The 10020-nt window shown below is 52.2% G+C and overlaps 1 protein-coding gene across 1 annotated transcript in view; it reads left to right on the top strand.

Moving 5' to 3' along the window:
• The first annotated feature begins 9431 nt into the window (after positions 1-9431).
• Positions 9432-10020, top strand: part of LOC309336967 (uncharacterized protein) — a 34261-nt gene continuing 33672 nt past the window's right edge. Inside the window, exon 1 of the mRNA XM_081853519.1 lies at positions 9432-9688. The gene's annotated coding sequence lies outside the window, so the exon portion shown is untranslated. The remainder of the gene's footprint in view (positions 9689-10020) is intronic.

Below are 10020 nucleotides of genomic sequence, written 5' to 3'. Positions count from 1 at the left end.
CCCTAAAGAGGGCAGCCTTCTAAAAGTTTAGTAGTTATTTTTCAATTTCAATTTCAATTTCTCTTTGACATCTGGTGGCAGGGCGTTTCAAAGGGGGGGTGCCGCTACCGAGAAGGCCCTCTGCCTGGTTCCCTGTAGTTGGGGAGGCCTTGACAGATGGGTGGGATATAAGTAATAAATTATTATTATTATATTTTATTATTATGTCATCACTTTAGAACATAAGAGAAGTCTTCTGGATCAGACCAAAGGCTCATTTGGTCTGGCATCCTGCTCTCACAGGGGCCGGCCTGTAGAAAACCAGCAAGCAGGATTCAAGCACAATAGCCCTTTCCCCTCCTTTGGTTTCCAGCAACTGGTATTTAGAAGTGTTGCTTCCTCCAGCCATGAAGGCAGAGCAGAGCTGTCCTGGCTAGTAGCTACTGAAGCGCACACCCTCTCCATGAACTTGCCCAGTCCTCTCTCGAAGCTGTCCAGGTTGGCAGCTTCAAACCCTGGTTTGTACCAGCCAAGCTGAGAAAACCTAGATCAGGGTAGGGGGGTCCCTAAGGGCTGCGATTTGAAGGCAGCCTTCCAGCCCTTTTTAAAAAATAATAATTTTTAATTTATTTAACATAATTGTTACAAAATATTGCAAATACATACATATATATTTCAAATAAGCACATGTATATGAAAAAGGAACAAAAGAGGAAAAAAGAAGACAAGAAGGGGGGGGGTGAAAGAAAAAAATAAAGAGAAAAGAAGAAGAAAAGTTGGAAGAGAAAAATAAAATATCCTGCCTTTCCTCCAAGGAGCTTAAGGGAAGCCCATGGCTCTTCCCCTCTCCATTTTCTCCTCACAACACCCTTGTGAGGTAGCTTAGTTTCGTTGGCTATTTGCAGTATGGTAGCGCTGCAGAGAGCTTGCTGGGGAGACCATGCATTAAAAAGAAAGGGACTCAAAAATAACTTAAACAAGGTTTTAATTACAAAAAACAAAAACTCCTTATACACTAAATACATTAACAACAAACCAGACCCAACCCCCAGGGTAATGGGAGAGCTAGGTGCTGCTCCTTATATACTATGTGCAAATGCTGACACACCTTAATCAATGCAACTCAGCAGCACCTGCTATGTTTCACAGCTGTAAAGCTGGGTCTTGTTATCTTGCTCTGGCCCTTGCTCTGGCCCCTTAAAGACATACACATTAGGTGGAACAATGATGAACCTTTACATTTAAAGAAACCATTCAACAAGTTTGAGAGATTGCGACTGCTTCCCCACGCTCCCAGGAAGCATATACAGTGGTGCCTCGCCTCGCAAGATGAAAAGAATCCGTTCCTCGATTCTCTTCGTCAAGCGGTTTTTTCGTCTTGCGAAGCAAGCCCATTGACGGCTTAGCGCTACTAGCGGCTTAGCGGCAAAGCAGCAAAGCGGCTAAGAGGCTATTAACAGCTTAGCGACTTAGAAAAAGGGGGGGAAATGCAAAAAAAAAATCGCAAGCCCATAGGGAAATTCGTCTTGCGAAGCGCCTCCAAAACGGAAAACCCTTTCGTCTAGCGGGTTTTTCGTCTTGCGAGGCATTCATCTTGTGGGGCACCACTGTACAGTGGTGCCCCGCAAGACGAACGCCTCGCAAGACGGAAAACCCGCTAGACGAAAGGGTTTTCCGTTTTGGAGGCGCTTCGCAAGACGAATTTCCCTATGGGCTTGCCTCGCAAGACGACAGCCCATAGGGAAATCTCTGGGACAGTGGGGAAGCGCAGCTCGTCTTCCCCGCTGTCCTCGGACCTCCTCCGAAGCCTGGCGGCGGGGCGGGGACACCTCCTCCCGCCGCCGGGCTTCGGAAGGATGCCCCGATGCCGGGCGGCGAGGCGGGAACGCCTCCCCCCGCCGCCCGGCATCGGAACGATGTCCCGAAGCTGGGCGGCGGGGCGAGAAAGCCTCCCCCCGCCGCCTGGCATCGGAACGATGTCCCGAAGCCGGGCGGCGGGGCCGCGAAGCCTGGGCGCGCTGGCAACTCTCCGCAAGGAGCGCTCCCGCTGCTTGCGGAGAGGTCCGCGAAGCCTGTCCTGGACCTCTTCTGAAGGCAGGCGGGGGGCAAAAGTCTTTGTCCCCCCTGCTTGCCTTCCCAGGGGCTTTTAAATCGCCCGGACAGAAGAGGTCGGGGGAAGGCGGTTTCCATAGGAACGCATTAATTGATTTTCAATGCATTCCTATGGAAAACCGTGCATCGCAAGACGAAAAACTCGCAAGACGAAGAGACTTGCGGAACGAATTAATTTCGTCTTGCGAGGCACCACTGTATCTTTATTTGCCTTTTGCTGGGCTATACAGTGCAGCCACAAGAGGCAGCGAGCGGCGCAAACATTGTGGTGCTGTCCGCTGCCTGCATGATTTATGTGTCTGTTGCATCCCTATCCTGCCCTTTTCTCTGAGGAGCTCAGGGTGGCACCCACGGCCCTCAACTAACAGCAACCCTGCAAGGTAGGCCAGGCTGAGAGGCAGCGACTGGACCAAGGTCACCCACCCAGTTTTGACATGGGGCAGTGTAGAAATATTTATAGGGTATGAACAGACTTGGGAGACACCCCCCCAAAAAAATTTCAGAAGTCTTATTAGAAAACTGCTACAATGATTTACATGAAAACTCAGCTAGGGGGTTTCAAGGAAGTCACTCAATAATGGTACAAAAGTGGGATTATAATAGTTAGGATAATTGTTTGTATGTTTGTTTGTTTTTTATATTGTAATATTTTTCTTTTATGTTTGTTATAAATTTGGAAAACCAATAAAAAATTAATTCGTTCCGGAGGTCTGTTCTTAACCTGAAACTGTTCTTAACTTGAAGCACCACTTTAGCTAATGGGGCCTCCTGCTGCTGCCACGCCACCGGAGCACGATTTCTGTTCTCATCCTGAAGAAAAGTTCTTAACCTGAAGCACTATTTCTGGGTTAGCGGAGTCTGTAACCTGAAGCGTATGTAACCCAAGGTACCACTGTACAACAAATAGAAAAAGATGTTTAAAATAATGTTTGTAAAACAACAACCTAGAAGCCTTTCTCTTGGGAGTTATAGGGATTGTTGTTGTCGTTTAGTCGTTTAGTCGTGTCCGACTCTTTGTGGCCCCATGGACCAGAGCACGCCAGGCCCTCCTGTCTTCCACTGCCTCCCGCAGTTTGGTCAAACTCATGCTGGTAGCTTCCAGAACACTGTCCCACCATCTCATCCTCTGTCGTCCCCTTCTCCTTGTGCCCTCCATCTTTCCCAACATCAGGGTCTTTTCCAGGGAGTCTTCTCTTCTCATGAGGTGGCCAAAGTATTGGAGCCTCAGCTTCAGGATCTGTCCTCCCAGTGAGCACTCAGGGCTGATTTCCTTCAGAATGGATCGTTTTGATTTTCTTGCAGTCCTTGGGACTCTCAAGAGTCTCCTCCAGCACCATAATTCAAAAGCATCAATTCTTCGGCGATCAGCCTTCTTTATGGCGTGCTCTGGTCCAGGGGGTCACGAAGAGTCGGACACGACTAAACGACTAAACAACAACAACTTGAAACTGGGAGTTAGGAAACTGGACGCTTAAGGGGTTAAGCCTAGCAAGCCGGGATGCCTGGAAAGGCCTGGGAATGAATGGGTGAAGGTCTGGAGGAGGAAGAGGAGGGAGTCCTTTTGAATGCCTTAACTTGGTTTTTTGCAGACTCGACTTCTGCTGGTGGAGGCAGCACGTGGAAGCAGCAGTAAGTTCCTTTAAAAAAAAAAATTGCCCTGAATTGCGGGGAAGGCCCTGAATTTACAGCCAAGCAGAGGCTACATGAAGGAAAGGGCGCATATCAATGCAGTGTGTGTGTCAAAAGCTTTCCTTGCAAATCTAGCCTTACTCGACATCAGATAACCCACACAGGGGAGAACCCACATAAATGCTTGCACTGTGGGGAGAAGTTCACTCGGAGAGCGAGCCTCATTGTTCATCAGAGAATCCGCACAGGGGAGAAACCCTACAAATGTTTCACATGCTGGAAGAGCTTCAGCGTGAACTCCACCCTAATCAGGCACCAGAGGATCCACACGGGAGAGAAGCCGTACCGGTGCTTTGACTGAGGAGAGAGCTTCGGTCAGCGCACGATCCTGATTTCGCACCAGCGGATCCACACGGGGGAGAACCCGTACCGGTGCTTGGAAGTCGAGCCACATCCGGCACCAGAGGATCCACACCGGGGAGAAACCGTACAGATGCTTGGACTGTGGCGTCAGCTTTGCGACAAGTCCAGCCGTATTCAGCATCAGAGGACCCACACGGGGGAGAAGCCGTACAAATGTCTAGACTGCGGGGAAAGTTTTAGTCAGAGCTTGAGTCTTACTAGACATCGGAAAATACATACGGGGGAGATACTGTACCCATGCTCAGACCGTAGGGGGAGCTTCCATGATAAATCAAACATTAAAGAGCCCCACAATGGTCACTTACTAGAGAGACGAGACAAATATGCAGACTGTGGTGAAAGCTTCAGTCGGGACACATTCCACCTTGGGCTACAGAGCAGCCACTCTGGAGCTAAATAGTAGTTCTCCTTGCTAGCTTTGCAGTAGAACCTCCAGTCTCAGAGGCAGTATACCTCTAAATACCAGCTCTTGGGGACATACAGGGGGAGGAAGGGCTGTTTGCCTCATGACCCGGAAGCTGTACGCCGGCTCCCTCGGTCAATAAAGCAAGATGAGCGCTGCAACCCCAGAGTCGGTCACGACTGGACCTAATGGTCAGGGGTCCCTTTACCTCCTTGTGAGCTCAGCATCATGGGAAACAGGAAGCTGGGCTAGATAGCACTTTGGTCTGGCCCTGTGGGGGCCCTCCTCATCTCCTCCCTTTCCATGTGCTTAGCACAGTGTTTCCCAACCGGTGTTCCGCGGCACACTAGTGTGCCGCAAGACGTTGCCTGGTGTGCCGTGGGAGGGAGGCGGGCGAGTCCGGCGGCGAGAGGCGGGGCGGCGGCGGCGGCGAGCACACGCGGGGCGGCGAGCGAGCTCCCTCCCAAATCCCATCGCCGCTCGCTTCGGCCGGCCGCCCCGTGCCGCCGCCCCAAGCCTCGCGCGCCCAGCGGGAGCTCCTGCCGGGCGCGCAAGGCTTGCAGACACTCGCACGAAGCACGGGGAGCCCTCCGGAGGGCTCCGCGTGCTTCGGGCAACAGGCTGCCGCCCCAAGCCTTGCGCGCCCAGCGGGAGCTCCTGCCGGGCGCGCAAGGCTTGCAGACACTCGCCCGAAGCACGGGGAGCCCTCCGGAGGGCTCCGCGTGCTTCGGGCAACAGGCTGCCGCCCCAAGCCTCGCGCGCCCAGCGGGAGCTCCTGCCGGGCGCGCAAGGCTTGCAGACACTCGCCCGAAGCACGGGGAGCCCTCCGGAGGGCTCCCTGTGCTTCGGGCAACAGGCTGCCGCCCCAAGCCTTGCGCGCCCAGCGGGAGCTCCTGCCGGGCGCGCAAGGCTTGCAGACACTCGCCCGAAGCACGGGGAGCCCTCCGGAGGGCTCCCTGTGCTTCGGGCAACAGGCTGCCGCCTCAAGCCTTGCGCGCCCAGCGGGAGTTCCTGCCGGGCGCGCAAGCCTTGCAGACACTCGCCCGAAGCACGGGGAGCCCTCCGGAGGGCTCCCTGTGCTTCGGGCAACAGGCTGCCGCCCCAAGCCTTGCGCGCCCAGCGGGAGTTCCTGCCGGGCGCGCAAGGCTTGCGGACAGCTTCCTGAAGCCTGGAGAGCAAGAGGGGTCAGTGCGCACCGATGCCTCTTGCTCTCCAGGCTTCAGCGAAAGCCTGCATTCGCCCCATAGGATGCACACACATTTCCCCTTTATTTTTGGAGGGGAAAAAGTGCGTCCTATGGGGCGAAAAATACGGTACTTTCTTTGTGTTTATTTGATGCCTATTAAAGAGAGTTACTTTATATATAGTCAATATAGGCACAGAGTTAATTTTTTAAACATTTTCTAATGGTGGTGTGCCTCGAGATTTTTTTCATGAAACAAGTGTGCCTTTGCCCAAAAAAGGTTGGGAAACACTGGCTTAGCAGCACCATCTGACTCCACCTCTTTCTTTCAACCTTAACAGGTTACTGGCCCGAGAGCGAGAACGAAGAGAACCACTGAGGCGTTTTGGAGCAACCTGAAGCGATAGCAGTCGTTTCAAGAATGGCGACGGAGAACACCGTGGCTCGGGCTGAAAAAAGCGGGGAGGTCTCTGAGGGTCAGCGCAGGAAGTGGCAGGAAGGAAATGCCCTGAAGAGAAGGACAGGCCTATCCACTACCTGTGGGGCAGAGGAAAAGGCACCCGGCAAAACTCTGCCACGGCCCAAACGAAAGACGTTTGCCGCGCTTCCCGAGAGAGCTTTCAAGCTCGGTGCGCCAGGCCGCTGCAGGCACGAGTGGCTACACACGGCGGAAATGCCCTTCCACTGCGCCGAGTGCGAAGCCTCAACACCCACCAGAGGCTCCACACCGGAGAGAAGCTCTACGAGTGCCCCGACTGTGGGAAGAAATTCCTCAGCAAGTCAAAGCTCACCAGGCTCACTGGCAGCTGCATACCGGGGAGAGGCCGTACCAGTGTTCGTACTGCTGGCGGAGCTTCAGCCAGAGCTACAACCGGACGGAGCACGAGAGAACTCACACAGGGGAGAAGACAGCACACAACCGGGCAGCCCGTGCAACGAACCTGGGCGGCAGCTCCTGTGTCGCTGCTCACAAAGGAGCCCATAATAGCGAGAGACCCTATAAGGGTTCCTATCGGGGGAACGGCCCCCCTTCAGGCTCTGAGGAAACGTAGAAGGGCCCAACCCCCAGAAGGGAAAAGTTGTAACGTTGGCCCAAGCATGGGAAAGCCTCTGTTCTGAAGATGCTCCTTGTTAGATTTCACTTGATTGGTGCACGTGTTACAGATGGGCCAGTCGTGTCCGACTCTAGGGTTGTGCGCCCATCTCACTTAAGAGGCCGGGGGCCAGCGCTGTCCGGAGACACTTCCGGGTCACGTGGCCAGCGTGACAAAGCTGCTCTGGTGAGCCAGCACCAGCGCAGCACACGGAAACGCTGTTTACCTTCCCGCTATAAAGCGGTACCTATTTATCTTACTTGCACTTAGGGGTGCTTTCGAACTGCTAGGTGGGCAGGCGCTGGGACCGAAAGACAGGAGCTCACCCCGCCGCGGGGATTCTCACCGCCGACCATGCGATCATCAAGTCCTAGGCACTGAGGTTTTACCCAGTATAAATGCGATTAAGTCACTCTGCTGAGGGGTGGAAGAGAGAGACGAAGGAAGAAACATCTAGGGAGAAAGAGGAGATGGAGAACTAGGTGGAAAGAGGCAGCAGCTGGGCAAGGAAGACATGGGGGCCTTGGAAAGGGGGGTTGTCTGTGGGCTGCAGCAGGTCTGGGTAGCCCATGGCCCACCAGGGTTCTTGGACTTCAACCCACATCAGCCTCAGCCAGTGTGGGGAATGGGTCAGGGATGGTGGAAGCTGAATGTCCAAGAATATCTGGAGATATCTGGTTCATCATCCCTGGCCCAGAGACCTTTTGCTTCTTCTCCTAATTCAGGGATGGGGAAACAACGGCCCTCCGGTTGTTGCTCCCGTAATCTTCCCTCAGCAACCCCAGCGAGGGATTATCACCATCATCATTATTCATATTAATTAGTCACTTCGCTCACAAAAGCGATCCAAGGCGACTTGTTGTTGTTGTTTAGTTGTTTAGTCGCGTCCGACTCTTCGTGACCCCCTGGACCAGAGCATGCCAGGCACTCCTGTCTTCCACTGCCTCCCGCAGTTTGGCCAGACTCATGTTTGTAGCTTCGAGAACACTGTCCCACCATCTCGTCCTCTGTCGTCCCCTTCTCCTTGTGCCCTCCATCTTTCCCAACATCAGGGTCTTTTCCAGGGAGTCTTCTCTTCTCATGAGGTGGCCAAAGTATTGGAGCCTCAGCTTCACAATCTGTCCTTCCAGTGAGCAATCAGGGCTGATTTCCTTAAGAATGATTTCCAAGGCAACTTAGAACACTGCATAAACATCAATACCAGTTACGACAATAAAACCGATGCTGAATGTACGAAAGATATCTGTACGAATAGAAGGAACCTGCCTCGCTAGAAGAGGCCACAAGTACTTAAAAGCCCTTCAGATTGAGGGTCATAACCCTAGGTAAAATGGGCGCCTAAAATACCGTATTTTTCGCTCTATAAGACGCACCAGACCACAAGACGCACCTAGTTTTTGGAGGAGGAAAACAAGAAAAAAAATATTCTGAATCTCAGAAGCCAGAACAGCAAGAGGGATCGCTGCGCAGTGAAAGCAGCAATCCCTCTTGCTGTTCTGGCTTCTGGGATAGCTGTGCAGCCTGCATTCGCTCCATAAGACGCACACACATTTCCCCTTACTTTTTAGGAGGGAAAAAGTGAGTCTTATAGAGCAAAAAATACGGTAGGTAAAGGTGGTCCCAGGCAAGCGTCCCTGCGGAGAGGATTCCACAAGCACCACTTGATTTGATTTTTAAAATAATTCTTTATTAAATTTTCCATTTTAACATTCCAATCAAATCACATTAAATATTCCAAATTATACATATACATATGAAATAATCTAAATATTCTGCCAAATTATAAATTTGTTGTTGGGGCTTCCCATGCTTCGAGTTCAGGGCCCTGCTTTGGGCCTTAGATGACTGTTGCAAGGTCCGGGTCCAAGTACTGTACATGGAGCAATATGTAACTGAAAGAGGCTGCAATACTTTGGGAACTACCAGCTGCTTTAGATGAACTCTGTGAAAAATAACAAGTTAGAATGGACTCTGATATCTGTGTATCCCCTTCTTCTTCCTTCCCTGATTAATTTGGTCGATTCAAATATGTGTATTCCTTTGTTATCTTGTGATTTCATAGATAAACGTCTGTCTATTGAATAAAATCAATAAAAAAAATGTATGTCTTGACTATACTGGCTGCAGCTGATGAGAGAGTCACATGTTCCCCATGCCTCTTGAGAGGTCAAAAATGCAAAGATGCACACTTGGAAAGGACCAATCCAAACTCGAGATTCTGTCAGGTATTATGTCATTTGAAAATATTTAAAGCACTCATCTTTTTACAGCCGCTGGACCTCTCTTCTCAGCTGATTTCACAAAAAAGTGCATCTTTAATTTTTTTCTAATTCTGATTTTAACCAGGATCTTTGAAACATTTGCAGTTCCTTGCCTCTTAATGCTGCCTGCCTTTTAGAAGTTATAACTATGGCAACCCCTTTGTAAGACGCCTTGGCTCTCGGTCTGGGAGAAAGGCGGGATATAAATAAATATTGAAACTGAAATATATTATTGTCACTTATACAACTTTTATACAGTGAGATTACAGGGGCATATACAATACAATATATGACATAATATAATACTAAAGGTGAGGACAAAGCTGCTTTTGTACTCAGATCCTGCTTGGAGCAACTGGGGGCATCGCTGGCCTGATCCTGCAGCCGGGTTCCCCCCCCCCTCCTGCTTCAGAGCCGGAGACCAGCCGGGCGCCCCTCCTTCCTCTCTGCCCGGAGCAGCCAAGAGGCTCCTGCCCCGCGGCTCCGCAAGGGTTAACTGCGGCGACAGAGCTTCGATTCCTAGAGCGGAAGGGAAGACTGGCGAGAGAGGAGGCGCTTCCGCTTCCTGTTCGGCTTCCCCGGGTTGATGCTGTCCTCCCTGGAGGCGGGTAACTGGGGGGAGGGGGCCGACCGGGGGGGGGCGGAACTGGGGGGCGAGGGGGAGGGAGCCGCGTCCCTCCTGGGGGGGGGGGACTCAGGGGCGGCGGGGAAAGGTGGTCCTCTCCTGGGAGGGGAAGCGGGAGGCCGAAGCGACGCTGCTCGCTGGCCTTCGCCGGCCTCTGGCCTCATCCTGCGGCCTTTTCTCCCGCTCCTCTGTCCAGAGAAAGCAGAAGGAGCGCCCAGCAAAGGCCGCAGGGCAGGGAAGGGGGAGGAATGGCAGGGGGTAAACAGGGAGCCAGGAGAGTCTCCTGCCAGCCAGGGAGGAGCAGGAGGAAC

Source organism: Podarcis erhardii (assembly GCF_964252035.2).
Source record: "Podarcis erhardii genome assembly, chromosome: 2".
Classification (NCBI taxonomy): Eukaryota; Metazoa; Chordata; class Lepidosauria; order Squamata; family Lacertidae; genus Podarcis; species Podarcis erhardii.
The sequence above is the reverse complement of the archived record's forward strand: the minus strand, read 5'-3'. Positions and strand labels throughout refer to the sequence as shown.